Source organism: Gossypium arboreum, chromosome 9 (genome assembly GCF_025698485.1).
Source record: "Gossypium arboreum isolate Shixiya-1 chromosome 9, ASM2569848v2, whole genome shotgun sequence".
In the NCBI taxonomy this organism is placed as follows: domain Eukaryota; kingdom Viridiplantae; phylum Streptophyta; class Magnoliopsida; order Malvales; family Malvaceae; genus Gossypium; species Gossypium arboreum.
This window is the reverse complement of record NC_069078.1, coordinates 45,001,200-45,015,847: the sequence shown is the minus strand read 5'-3', so window position 1 is coordinate 45,015,847 and position 14,648 is coordinate 45,001,200. Positions and strand designations below refer to the sequence as shown.

Genomic DNA, 14,648 nt, shown 5'->3' with positions numbered 1-14,648 from the left:
GGGCTTAATGGGCCAAAGATCGGGTTCATAGGCTAACGGGCCCAATTCGGTAAGTATGCGCGGTAAGTGTTCTGATAGTACGTAAATAGTTAGGATATGCATGAAAACCCTAAAAGCAGCTAAATTACTATAATACCCCTATGTATGCAAAATTACCGTTATACCCCTAGGGTTAATTTTGACCGAAAAGCATGACGATCGATTACGTATGATGTATGCCATGATTATATATCATTGCATGGGGACATGGGTTATATTATGGAGGAAGCGTCCGGTGGCTATGCCACAATTATCGATCTGGTGGCTCGCCACATATATCTGATCTGGTGGCTATGCCACGATTATCTGATCTGGTGGCTCTGCCACATATATTTGTTCTGGTGGCTCTGCCACAATATCTGTATCTGGTGACTTCGTCACAATATCTGGCAGTCTCGCTGCGATTTTTGTGGTGTGTAGCGGTTGGGTGGGTCGAGTAGTCTCCCCACATGGTGTAAGGCTGGTACGGGGGTGTTATGGATGAATCTGGATTGGGTTTCTGCATAAACATGTAATATCTGTTTTGTTCTGTTATGGGCCTATGGGCTTTATTCTGAATTTCTGTTCTGGGTTAAGGCCAACTTATTCCGTTTCTGTAGGTTGAGCTAATTTAGACTATGGTTGGGTTATTTTACACACTGAGTTTCCCCAAACTCACCCCTTTTATTTTCATCCACGCAGGTAATCCCCAACCATAGTGGGCTTGGGCTGTGAGGAATTGGAGTGGCCACCCGTTCAAAGCTTGATTTTCTTCTGGTGAACTGGACATCCTTTTAATTACGTTTGAGGTTTTAGGCTTTTAAATGTAATAAGGCCGCTTATTTATTTTTGATGGTTTTTATATGTTTTATTAAGATAGGTAATATTTATATTTAACTGTTGAAATTGGATAGCTTTAGGTGTAACGCCCCAATTTTCGGGAATCCTATGAATGTTGGCATAGGTTTAATTATGTTAGTGGGCCTCTAAAAAGCCCAAGCTTAAGATAGAACCCGGTAATTTTAGTTAATTTTTGTTCCATAAGAAAAAGGGAGTGAAATTATGAAATAGGACTTATGTGAAAATGTTTGAAAATGCTATAGGCTAAATTGAAGTGGCCAAATAAATAGGAGTGCAAAATAGGAGGATTTGCATGACAAACCTCCCATTTTACATGAAGTGGCTAGCCATCATGTTGTTGTAGACAATATGAGTACTTGATATCCATAATTTATGGTACAAATTGATACAAATTGATAATGGGTTAGGTAAATGTTCCATGATAATGGATTAGGTAAATATTCCATGATAATGGGTTAGGTAAATGTTTCATGATAATGGTTTAGATAAATGTTTCATGATAAGAATTTCATGTCTTTTGTATTAAAGAATTAAATGGATGAAATATGAAGTTTTATTAAAAGAAAAAGGGGTGAAAAGAACAAAGTTTTGTCCATCTTTGTTCATCATAGCTGAAAGTTAGAGAAGAGAAAAGAGAGGAGAAAGCTCTTGAGTATTTGGTCATTAGGAGGAGGAAAATTGAAGGTAAGTTCTTGGTACCTTGCTTCTATTTTGAGGTTCATGAGTTCTTCTTGATTCTACCTTAACTCTTGAAGTATATTTTGATTTTTAGTTGTGTTGTGAGCATTTGGTCATGAATTAAAATGAAGGAAATGGTTGTTGTTTCATGTTCTTTTGATGAAAAATGGAAGATATGTGAAGTTGAGCCAAACAAATGAGCATGCATGTGCCTTAGATGTTAAAGGGAAAAATCAGCTAACGTGTTGTGCTTTAAAATGATGAAATGGAGATTATACTTAAGTAAAATCATAGATATGTGATGATTGATTGGTGATATACATGTTTAAATAACATGCATGCAAGATAGGTGTATGAAAGAGTGATTTGGTAATAAATCTGCTTGGGACAGCAGCAGTAACGTGACTTTGGAAAATCACCATAAATTGTGGGAGATGAATTAGAAGCTGAATAAATGATGTGATTAAAGCTTATTGAGTTTAGTTTCTAATGAAATAAACAAGAACATATTTTGAATTCTGTACAATGAGAAATTTGATTCGTAATGAAGAGTGGTCAGATTAGTCAAACAGTGAAACATGGGAAACTTTGAGAAAAATCTGGTATTGATTGGATAAACCAAAAATTCTGAAAATTTTATGGATATAAGATATATGAGTCTATTTTCAAGGAAAATTAACGGCACTTGATTTGGAGTTTCGTAGCTCCAGCTATAAATAATTTAGTGACTGTTGCTCGGAAGACAGCTTGCAGTGAAATTATGATTATGTGGTAAACATTGACAAAATTTGTTAATGAGTTGCTTATTGATTTCTTATAAGCTTACTATGATCTGTAGGTGTGGTTGGCGAATATTGTAAGGGATTAATACGTAGTTCGTATTTGAATAGTTAGATTAACGTGTTAGTAATCCAATTGTAGGCGGTTCGTGTGTGGATCTCGTCAGCATATCGTCGCAAACAGGTGTGTAACTAACACCCTCTTTCTTAGTCTAGATCGGCAAAAGCCGAAAAGCCGAAATGCCGAAAACTGGTATTTTGTAGATTTGCGAGTGTGCGAATGCTCGTGAGGTAAATCGATTAATGTTTTTGGTAAGCTGCAATGTTTGGACTGCAAAGTGCATGATTTCTATGCCCTCGATATTTTTGGGCTTAATAGGCCAAAATTGGAATGATGGGCCAACGGACCCAATTCGGTAAGAACCCTCGGTACGTGATTCTGTTAGTACGTGAAAAGTAGGAATATGCATGAAAAACCCTAAAATAGATAAATTACTGAAATACCTTTAAAAGTGGAAAATTTACAGTTTTACCCCTAGTAGATGAATTACCAAATACCCTAGGGTTAAATTGACCTAAATGCATGTTTGATTGTTGTTATTTATTGCATGCCATGTTGTTATTATCGATGCATGGGACCGGGATATTGACGGAGGAAGTATCGAAAGTGGCTTGTCCACGTCTTGGAGGCTTTGCCTCAATTTATGATAATCGAGCGGCAAAGGTCGCAATGTGGAGTGTTAAATGGGTGGGTTGAGCTATTCCCCACATGGAGTGTATGGCTGGTACGGGTGGAGTGTAGTGGTTGGTGGGTTGAGTAGTCTCCCCAAATGGGTTTGCATATGTTTACTGATGTTGCATGTATTTTGAAATGGGCCTATGGGCCATACTGTTATCTGAATAAGGGGCTAAGGCCCGGTTTATTGTAATCTGAAAAGGGCTCTGGCCCAGTATCACTGTTACCCAAATGGGCTTGCATATGTTATTGATGTTGCATGTATTTTGAAATGGGCCTATGGGCCATACTGTTATCTGAATAAGGGGCTAAGGCCCAGTTTATTGTAATCTGAAAAGGGCTCGCCCAAGACCATCATTACTGAATGGGCTTAGGCCCAATGGGCTTGAGTGACTTGGACTTTGAATGGTTTTCCTTACACACCGAGTTTCCCAAACTCACCCCTTTTATTTTCATCCACGCAGAAATCCCCAACCATAGTGGGCTTGAGTCGTGAGGGAATTCGAGTGGCCACCGCTCGAAAGTTTGATTTTCTTCTGGTGAACTGGACATCCTTTTAATTACGTTTGAGGTTTTGGGCTTTTAAATGTAATAAGGCCGCTTATTTATTTTTGATGGTTTTAATATGTATTACTAAGATAGGTATTACTTATTTTAACTGTTGAAACTGGATAGCTTTAGGGCGTGTTTTCAAAAACAACAGTTGATTTCAAAATAACACGACAACAAGCAAAGCTTCCGCAATGAAAATATTTTCCAAAATTAATCACTTTTCCTAAAAATGACTTAATCAAATCGGTTTTCTAGAAATATCCATGACGTTAAGGTGTGGCAATGGCAGTATGCATGTCTAGGATTGGATCTGAAGGGAGCTTGGTACTTAAGCAGTCCGATGGACTCACCACCTCTTTTCCGGTTTCTTACCTGGTGCACAGCTTCCATTCACTTTAACCCTTAATGAATTAATCTTTTGAACATTAAGAACGATTTTCTGGACTTAGGAAATTTTTTTTAACGTTTTTGATGTGGCATGCCGGATCCGGCCATAACTTCTCGGCCGGGTTTGGGGTGCTACATTTAGTGGTATCAGAGCCTAGGTTGCAACTACTCGGCTGTGGAATGGGTTTACAAAAACAAAGATTTTCGAAAACGAAAATTTTATAAAGAATGCGAAAAACTCGATTTTCAAAATTTAGTCTTTAGAAGGTGGCATTCCGAATCTCCGGCTCAAGTCTGTAAGTATTACTCTGAACTCTTCTGAATATTTTTCTGACTTATCTATCATCTTGAAATCTCGCTAGGATACTCTAGATAGGATGATCTGAAACCATAGGAAAATCGATAAGAGATCGGGCGTAGCTAGACTTGATTCTGCGAAAACAAACTCTCAACTCTTTATGCGATTCATAAAACATCTGTAATAAACATTGGAATATTAATTGATGCATAAAAATTCGTAATCAAGATAATACGATATGAGTACAAGAGGCCGTAGACGGGGCCGAGAAAGTGTTCGAGCGAGATCTTCATCTTCGAGACATATGCCGGCGGTGGATGCACCGGTACCACTGGCAATAGAGGTAGAGTCTCATGACCGCAGTGCCGGGGATGATGCCCTGTCACAGGAAATGCTTCATGTTCTGGAAAGGGTTACTGGGGCAAGTACGGGCAATGGAGTTCGGGGATCCATTTCTGAACGACTTCGGGCAAACGGAGAGGAGATCTTTAAGGGCGTGTCTGGTATAGCCCCAAATGTGGCGGAGTATTGGTTGGAGGCCACAGAGCGGATTATGGACAACTTGGACTGCTCTGAGGAGATTGTGAGTGGGGTATCTGTACTAAGTCCCTTGGGTCACTCGGTTAGGGTAGATAAACTGTATAGGAATGTACCCTTAGAAACTCAAGGTAAGATTTTCCTTGGAGATCTGATGGAGTTACCATTCGGAGAGTTTGATCTCATTTTGGGAATGGACTGGCTTGTTAAGCATAAAGCGAATCTGGATTGTGCTGCTAAACGAATGGAGTTAAGGACCACAAAGGATGAGGAGGTTATGGTGATAGGTGGCGAAGGATTATTTGTCCAATGTGGTGTCGGCATTAAGAGCCGAAAAGTGGATTCGGAAGGTTGTGAGGTCTATTTGGTATTTGTAAGTCGATCGGAAGAGGAGGGACCGACAATGGATAAGGTTAGGACCGTAAAGGAGTTCTAAGATGTTTTTCCGAGGAGCTTCGTGATTGCCTCCGAATTGAGAAGTTGAGTTTGGAATAGACTTGTTGCTGGAATGGTGCCTGTGTCTATCGCATCGTATAGGATGGCACCAAGGAGTTAGTAGAGTTAAATGCTCAAATTCAAGAGTTGTTGGATAGGGGCTTTATTAGGCCAAGCGTGTCTCCATGGGGAGCACCGGTGCTATTCGTGAAAAAGAAGGATGGTACGATGCGGATGTGCATTGATTATCGCCATTGAACAAACGGACGATTAAGAATAAGTATCCACCGCCAAGGATTGACGATCTATTCGACCACTTAGAGGAGCTTCAGATTTTCCAAGATCGACCTTCGATCCGGATATCATCGATTAAGGGTCAAGGAGATGATATCCAAAAGACGACATTTAGGACTCGGTATGGTCATTACGAGTTTACGGTTATGCCATTTAGACTAACGAACGCTCCTGCAAAGATTTATGGATCGATAAATCGTGTGTTCCAACCATTTTGGATCGGTTCATAGTCATCTTTATTGACGATATCCTGGTATATTCAAACTAAACGAAACATGATGAACATCTCCGTATAGTCTTTGTAAGTATTAAGGAGAAGGAACTCTTTGTGAAGTTCAGCAAGTGTGAATTTTGGTTGAGGAGGTAACTTTCTTAGGACATGTGGTCTCTGCGAGGGATTAAAGTGGATCCTCGGAAAATTGAAGCGATTTTGGAATAGAAGCCACCTAGGTCGATTATCGAAATACGGAGTTTCCTAGGATGGCGGGATACTACAAAAGGTTTGTAGAAGGTTTTTCGTGATGGCGGCACCTCTAACAAAACTCATAAGGAAAGGAGTACCATTTGTATAGACTAAGAAACAGAAGAAGCTTTTGAGAAGTTGAAGAAAGTTACATTGAAGCACACTGTGTTAATTCAACCGAGTCAGGAAGGATTTTCTGTATGCAGTGAAGCATCACACGTGGGTTTAGGCTGCGTGTTAATGCAAGAGGGTAAGGTGGTTGCATATGCATCACGATAGCTTAAGCCTCACGAGGGAAACTATTTGACTCATGATTTGGAGTTGGCGCAGTGATATTTGCACTTAAGATTTGGAGACATTACTTGTACGGAGAAAGGTGTATTATATACACGACCATAAGAGTCTTAAGTATTTGATGACTCGAAGGAGCTGAACCTTAGGCAAAGGAGATGGATTGAGTTGCTTAAGGATTATGACTGCTCGATCGAGTATCACTCGAGCAAGGCTAATGTGGTTGCCGATGCTCTAAGTCGTGAGCTATATCGATCCGAGAGCAATGTTTGCTCGTCTGAGTCAGTATGATGATGGAAGTCTGTTGGTGAGTTACAAGTGAGGCCAACTCGGGTGGATCGAGATTAAGGAAGCAGGTTGGAATATGAGTCTTTGGTCGCTCGTTTTCAACAAGTTAAGGAAGGAAACTTCGAGTTTGGGAGCCGAAGAGACGATGCAACAAAGAATACCCTCATCTGTTTGGATTAGGTAAATTTCGAGGACGAAATTTCTTTAAGAAGGGTAGAGTTGTAACGCCCCAATTTTCGGGAATCCTATGAATGTTGGCATAGGTTTAATTATGTTAGTGGGCCTCTAAAAAGCCCAAGCTTAAGATAGAACCCGGTAATTTTAGTTAATTTTTGTTCCATAAGAAAAAGGGAGTGAAATTATGAAATAGGACTTATGTGAAAATGTTTGAAAATGCTATAGGCTAAATTGAAGTGGCCAAATAAATAGGAGTGCAAAATAGGAGGATTTGCATGACAAACCTCCCATTTTACATGAAGTGGCTAGCCATCATGTTGTTGTAGACAATATGAGTACTTGATATCCATAATTTATGGTACAAATTGATACAAATTGATAATGGGTTAGGTAAATGTTCCATGATAATGGATTAGGTAAATATTCCATGATAATGGGTTAGGTAAATGTTTCATGATAATGGTTTAGATAAATGTTTCATGATAAGAATTTCATGTCTTTTGTATTAAAGAATTAAATGGATGAAATATGAAGTTTTATTAAAAGAAAAGGGTGAAAAGAACAAAGTTTTGTCCATCTTTGTTCATCATAGCTGAAAGTTAGAGAAGAGAAAGAGAGGAGAAAGCTCTTGAGTATTTGGTCATTAGGAGGAGGAAAATTGAAGGTAAGTTCTTGGTACCTTGCTTCTATTTTGAGGTTCATGAGTTCTTCTTGATTCTACCTTAACTCTTGAAGTATATTTTGATTTTTAGTTGTGTTGTGAGCATTTGGTCATGAATTAAAATGAAGGAAATGGTTGTTGTTTCATGTTCTTTTGATGAAAAATGGAAGATATGTGAAGTTGAGCCAAACAAATAAGCATGCATGTGCCTTAGATGTTAAAGGGAAAAATCAGCTAACGTGTTGTGCTTTAAAATGATGAAATGGAGATTATACTTAAGTAAAATCATAGATATGTGATGATTGATTGGTGATATACATGTTTAAATAACATGCATGCAAGATAGGTGTATGAAAGAGTGATTTGGTAATAAATCTGCTTGGGACAGCAGCAGTAACGTGACTTTGGAAAATCACCATAAATTGTGGGAGATGAATTAGAAGCTGAATAAATGATGTGATTAAAGCTTATTGAGTTTAGTTTCTAATGAAATAAACAAGAACATATTTTGAATTCTGTACAATGAGAAATTTGATTCGTAATGAAGAGTGGTCAGATTAGTCAAACAGTGAAACATGGGAAACTTTGAGAAAAATCTGGTATTGATTGTATAAACCAAAAATTCTGAAAATTTTATGGATATAAGATATATGAGTCTATTTTCAAGGAAAATTAACGGCACTTGATTTGGAGTTTCGTAGCTCCAGCTATAAATAATTTAGTGACTGTTGCTCAGGAAGACAGCTTGCAGTGAAATTATGATTATGTGGTAAACATTGACAAAAATTTGTTAATGAGTTGCTTATTGATTTCTTATAAGCTTACTATGATCTGTAGGTGTGGTTGGCGAATATTGTAAGGGATTAATCGTAGTTCGTATTTGAATAGTTAGATTAACGTGTTAGTAATCCAATTGTAGGCGTTCGTGTGGGATCTCGACAAGATATCGTCATAAAAATGTGTGTAACTAACACCCTCTTTCTTAGTCTAGATCGGCAAAAGCGAAAAGCGAAATGCCGAAAACGGTATTTTGTAGATTTGCGAGTGTCGCGAATGCTCGTGAGGTAAATCGATTAATGTTTTTGGTAAGCTGCAATGTTTGGACCGCAAAGTGCATGATTTCTATGCCCTCGATATTTTTGGGCTTAATAGGCCAAAATTGGAATGATGGGCCAACGGACCCAATTCAAGAAGAACCCTCGATGCGTGATTACATTAGTACGTGAAAAGTAGGAATATGCATGAAAAACCCTAAAATAGATAAATTCTGAAATACCTTTAAAAGTGGAAAATTTACGCTTTACCCCTAGTAGATGAATTACCAAATACCCCTAGGGTTAAATTGACCTAAATGCATGTTTGATCGTTGTTATTTCTGCATGCCATGTTGTTATTATCGATGCATGGACCGGGATATTGACGGAGGAAGTCTTGAAAGTGGCTTGTCCACGATCTTGGAGGCTTTGCCTCAATTCTATGATAATCGAGACAAAGGTCAAGCTGTGGAGTGTTGGGTGGGTGGGTTGAGCTATTCCCACATGGAGTGTATGGCTGGTGCGGGTGGAGTGTAGTGGTTGGTGGGTTGAGTAGTCTCCCAAATGGGCTTGCATATGTTTCTTGATGTTGCATGTATTTTGAAATGGGCCTATGGGCCATCTTGTTATCTGAATAAGGGCTAAGGCCCGGTTTATTATGTCTGAAAAGGGCTTTGGCCCAAGATCACTTTTACCCAAATGGGCTTGCATATGTTATTGATGTTGCATGTATTTTGAAATGGGCCTATGGGCCATCATGTTATCTGAATAAGGGCTAAGGCCCGGTTTATTGTAATCTGAAAAGGGCTCGCCCAGACCACTGATATACTGAATGGGCTTAGGCCCAATGGGCTTGAGTGACTTGGACTTTGAATGGTTTTCCTTACACATCGAGTTTCCCCAAACTCACCCCTTTTATTTTCATCCACGCAGGAAATCCCCAACCATAGTGGGCTTGGAGCTGTGAGGGAATTCGGAGTGGCCACCCGTTCTGAAAGTTTGATTTTCTTCTGGTGAACTGGACATCCTTTTAATTACGTTTGAGGTTTTGGGCTTTTAAATGTAATAAGGCCGCTTATTTATTTTTGATGGTTTTAATATGTATTACTAAGATAGGTATTACTTATTTTAACTGTTGAAACTGGATAGCTTTAGGGCGTGTTTTCAAAAACAACAGTTGATTTCAAAATAACACGACAACAAGCAAAGCTTCCGCAATGAAAATATTTTCCAAAATTAATCACTTTTCCTAAAAATGACTTAATCAAATCGGTTTTCTAGAAATATCCATGACGTTAAGGTGTGGCAATGGCGTATGCATGTCTAGGATTGGATCCGAAGGAGCTTGGTACTTAGCGGTCAGATGGACTCACCACCTCTTTTCCTGTTTCTTACGGTGCATGACTTCCATTCACTTTAACCCTTAATGAATTAATCTTTTGAACATTAAGAACGATTTTCTGGACTTAGGAAATTTTTTTTAACGTTTTTGATGTGGCATGCCAGATCCGGCCATAACTTCTCGGCCGGGTTTGGGGTGCTACATTAGGGCACGTTTTCAAAAACAGTAATTGATTTCAAAATAACACGAAAACAGGTAAAGCTTCCGCAATAAAGATATTTTCCAAAATTAATCACTTTTCCTAAAAAGGACTTAATCAAATCGGTTTCCTAAAAATATACATGACGTTAAGGTATGGCAATGGAGGTTTGCATGTCTAGGATTGGATCCGAAGGGAATTTGGTACTTAAGCAGTCCGATGGACTCACCTCCTCTTTTCCGGTTTCCTACCTGGTGCACAGCTTCCATTCACTTTAACCTATAATGAAATTATCTTTTAAAACACTAAGTAAGTTTTTCTGGATCAATAATATAAAATGTTTTGAACGCTTCGATGTGGCATGTCGGATCCGGTCATAACGTCTGGGCCGGGTTTGGGGTGTTACACATTCACTAGCTTGACATTACCAAAATGAATTGCATGTAGAACCAATAATATGAAATGAATGAAAAAAATGAAGTAAGATAAATAAATTGTACGTATCACTATCCGCAATGAATATATTTTCTCACTAAAGTACAATAGTTGAATTAAGAATTAATTTAAGTTCTTCAAATTATTATTTAATTAATTTTAATTAAATAATTGAAGTTCAAGTGAGAATTAAATTAATTAGTCATCGTAGATTTGTTGAATAAGGCAATTGCATATATTTTTCTTATGGATTCTAATACGATAAAGTTGTCATAACTTTAATGAAATTAGATTTGGGTTAAGAAAATAATTTAATTTAGAAATTAATTTAGTTAATTTAATTGATTGATTAAATAAATATTTGGGAAATAGAAAATAAATATTGGGTTGGATAATTTATAAATGTTGGCTAAAAGTCTAGATAACACATATAGTTGGATTCAATACATGAAAGACCCAATTTGGCCTTGTTACTTGATAGGGCGACAAACACTAGTATTTTACTAAGGTTGTCACCATCCCTTGTGTTCAAGTTTTACTAGAACATTGTATTTTTTTATTACAATATTATTATTTATTTAGACATTATTCGAATAGAACTCTTGTATCGATTCTCTACAAATAGGAATTATGTATTGAACTATTTACACATATTATTAGCATTGCTATTCTGTCAAAAAATAGTGGTAATTTATTTTACAAAATAAATTCTATTTTATGGGAAAAACACATAGTTTCTGATTAAAGAGAGAATTAATTTTCTTACTAAAAGTTAATAAAGTTTTCATTCTGTGCTGTTGGTTCGTGATACTTTGAGCCTACACTTAAAACAATTCATGGTTTAAGAATAGTGGAGAAAGGCATTTGGCAAAAAGCCGAGATTGACTTAATTGCCTCGTACAAAACATAGAAATAATTTTGGTTAAATTTTATTGCTACAAAAGACTCAATTTTAAAGAAAAAATTTAAATTTTCTTTGTGCCTAAAAACACTATTTTCTAAACTGATTTTTCCAATGTGATCTATATCTTTAGGTACAAAAGTGAGACTACTATACCAAGGTGTGATAGGACTTAAATCACTTGTATTGGTATTAAAGATAATGTATTTACTCACTAAGCTAGGCTTTACAAGTGTAAGGAAACCGAACTACGTAAAAAATTCCTTGTCCCCTGTTTTTGTTCTATTTTACGTAGTGCCATCAAAAGTTTCCGCTCCTACTACCACTTAGGTCATTATTTACGCACTCCATTTTTCTTAAACAATTATTGGATGTAGGTTCAAGTTATTTTCTAGAAAATCAATCCATTTTTCAGAAAATTGATCCATTTTCTTAAAGTTATTTTCAATAAAACAAACTTAGGCTAATTTTAAATTTTACCATCAAGTCGCTTTCTAACACAAATCCTATCAATGCTATCCAGGACCCTCCTACCAACTCTACATAACAAGGCACTCGTTTAGAAATCTCTCTATATAAGCTCCTCTTATCACAAAGAAAACTCTAAGTTACAAGCCTTTTATATAAGCTCCTCCCATCACCAAGAAAGCTCTAAGTTTTCGTCATTTACTAAAACTCTCTCCAACTTTCATATCACTCCAAATCTCATCATAGCCTTCCCTATAGACTCTTAAACACCACTAGTGACTTTTGGCACAATCATGTAAACCAACTCCAAGCTTCATATTCAAACCTCATATCAACAATTAGCATCATTAGTATGAATTAGAAAAGGAACTATGTCTCTTCCAAATGAAAAAATTCCCAACATGCAAAACCAATAAATATAAAAAAGATTTGGCTATAGGATATAAAGAACTTCACCAAACGCATTCCAACTTAGCGGTAAGAAACATATTCCTTTCAATCACAATAAGAGAGAACTGATAGATCTCACCCCTTCTTGTCTAAAGAAATACTTCTTATAAATGAAGAGCGTAGATGTAAAGGCAAAATGAATCAATTATGAAGAAACCTTCTCTCTGGTGGCCATACTCAAGTCAATCTGCATATTGTTATCCATTATGACGGCTCTCAATTACGAGATCTAGCAAATGGATATAAAGACGATATTCTTGAACGACTATCTTGAAGAGAGCATCTATATGATGCAACCCACCGGATATATAACTAAAGGAAACGAGCATAAAGCTTACACACTGCTTAGGTCCATATATTGAATTAAACAAGTATCCCACTCATGGAATCAAAGATTTGATCAAGTAACCAAAACTTTTGTATTTGAGTAAAATGTTGATGAATCTTGTGTTTATAAACATATTAATGATGGAAAGGTGATCTTTTTTATTCTATATATCAATGACATTCTACTTATTAAAAATCATGTAAGGACATTGTCATCAATTAAACTATAGTTAACTCAATAGTTTAGCATGAAGGACTTGGGTGAAACTAATTTTGTTCTAGGTATTTGGATCCTAAGAGATCGAAAGAACAAAGTGATAGAATTATCAAAAGCTTCATATATAGACAAGATATTAGAACGTTATGCAATGACCAATTCAAAAAAGAGAATTCAATCCTCTATATAAAAATTTTAACTTTCTTTAGAGGAATGTCCTAAGACAGCGAAAGAAAGAAAATACATAAGAAAGGTTCCTTATGCTTCAGTAGTAGGAAGTCTCATGTATGTTACGCTATCCACACATCCAGATATTTGTTCTGTAATAGGGTTGGTTAGTCGATATTAGACAAATCCCAGTCTAAGACACTAGCAAGTAGTTAAGCATATACCCAAGTATTTATGGAGAATGAAGGGGTTATATGCTTGTGTACTCAGAAGTTGATCTTACTTCTATTGACTATATTGATTCTAACTTCCAAAAATGTCGAAATTCAAGGAAATTAACTATTTTTGTCCTAAGTGGCGGGTCTGTAATATGTAGAAGTGTAAAGCAAAGATAAACTATTGACTCCACTATGAAGGTTGAATATGTGATTGTTTCTAAGGCAACAATAGAAGTAATATGACTTCAAAAGTTCCTTACAAATTTTGAAGTCGTTCCTGGTATGGAAAAGGCTATCACATTGTATTGTGATAACAGTGTGAAAATAGCTAACACTAAGGAAACCAAAAACCATAAGAAGTCAAAGCATGTTGATAGAAAATATCACATCATAAGGGAAGAAATACCAGAAGGAATAGTGGATGTAGTCAAAGTCACATAAGAGGAAAACCTTGTGGACTCGTTTACTAAGACTCTAATAGTTAGGAGTTTTAAGAAACATGTAAAAGGTAGGGAATGTAAAATATTTATCTACTTCACTAGGGCAAGTGGGAGACTATTGGATTTGGTGCCCTAAGTGTAGTATATTTGTTTTGTATACTTGTATTTTTCGAACAAATTGATTTAATACAATATTCATTAATTACATTTATACCTTTTGTATATTGTCCTCAATGTTTTTGCACACAAAGAAAAATGGAAACAAATATTGGCTCACTAGTTATCTAACATTTAACTAATACTAAGCGGTATTACGTGGTCGGATCGTAATACAAAAAGGCAACTTGTATTAGTAGATGAATCTAAACATGCCCTTAATCTAATCAGAAATCTGCAAACTGATTAAAAGACTAATATGTCATTTATCAAGTCCAACTAGGGAGATGTTTTCTCTTGAGCATCAGAGCGCATAACTCCTAGAATACAGAGACATGGATGTAACTAATTAGACTAGTAGTACATCGAACAAGACCCAAGTAGAACAGATCCTAGATTCATTTATGGATTTATTCACTTGTGACGTTCATAGTGTGGCATACCTAAATCTTGAGTGCACGATAGACTATGTATATGTAACTCATATACTTTGTTGTAAGTAAAAGTCAGAGTTCAAATAGATAAGGCACTAAAAGCTGGTGCATTCGGTATACGACTTCTACAGTATGTAGCATCATTCACAATAGTGGAATTCATAGCTCAACTAATGGGTAAATGATATCCTCTCATCAGTATTACATGAAAGATGAAAAGTAAACGTGGCCACAGGTTTCATACATTGTTATTCTACCAAAAAGGAGTGGGGATTTTTTTCTAAGAATAAATTCTAGTTTTTGGGAATTACAATTTCTATTGGTTTTTATTGAAAGAATTACTTTCTTATTGAAAGTAATAACTCAGTCTCTTGTTTTATGTTTGGTTTGTGTTGCTCAAGCCC

At 36.6% G+C, this 14,648-nt stretch overlaps 1 long non-coding RNA gene across 2 annotated transcripts; it reads left to right on the top strand.

Annotated features, from left to right (window-relative positions):
• Positions 1-1,319: 1,319 nt before the first annotated feature.
• On the top strand, positions 1,320-9,615 carry LOC128280841 (uncharacterized). 2 transcript variants are annotated; one of them, XR_008271026.1, is made up of 3 exons: positions 1,320-1,563; positions 2,479-2,627; positions 9,423-9,615. It is a non-coding gene; the product is annotated as an uncharacterized LOC128280841 (long non-coding RNA). The 2 variants fall into 2 exon arrangements; XR_008271025.1 differs by having other exon boundaries at positions 1,363-1,563; positions 2,479-2,520.
• Positions 9,616-14,648: the final 5,033 nt, after the last annotated feature.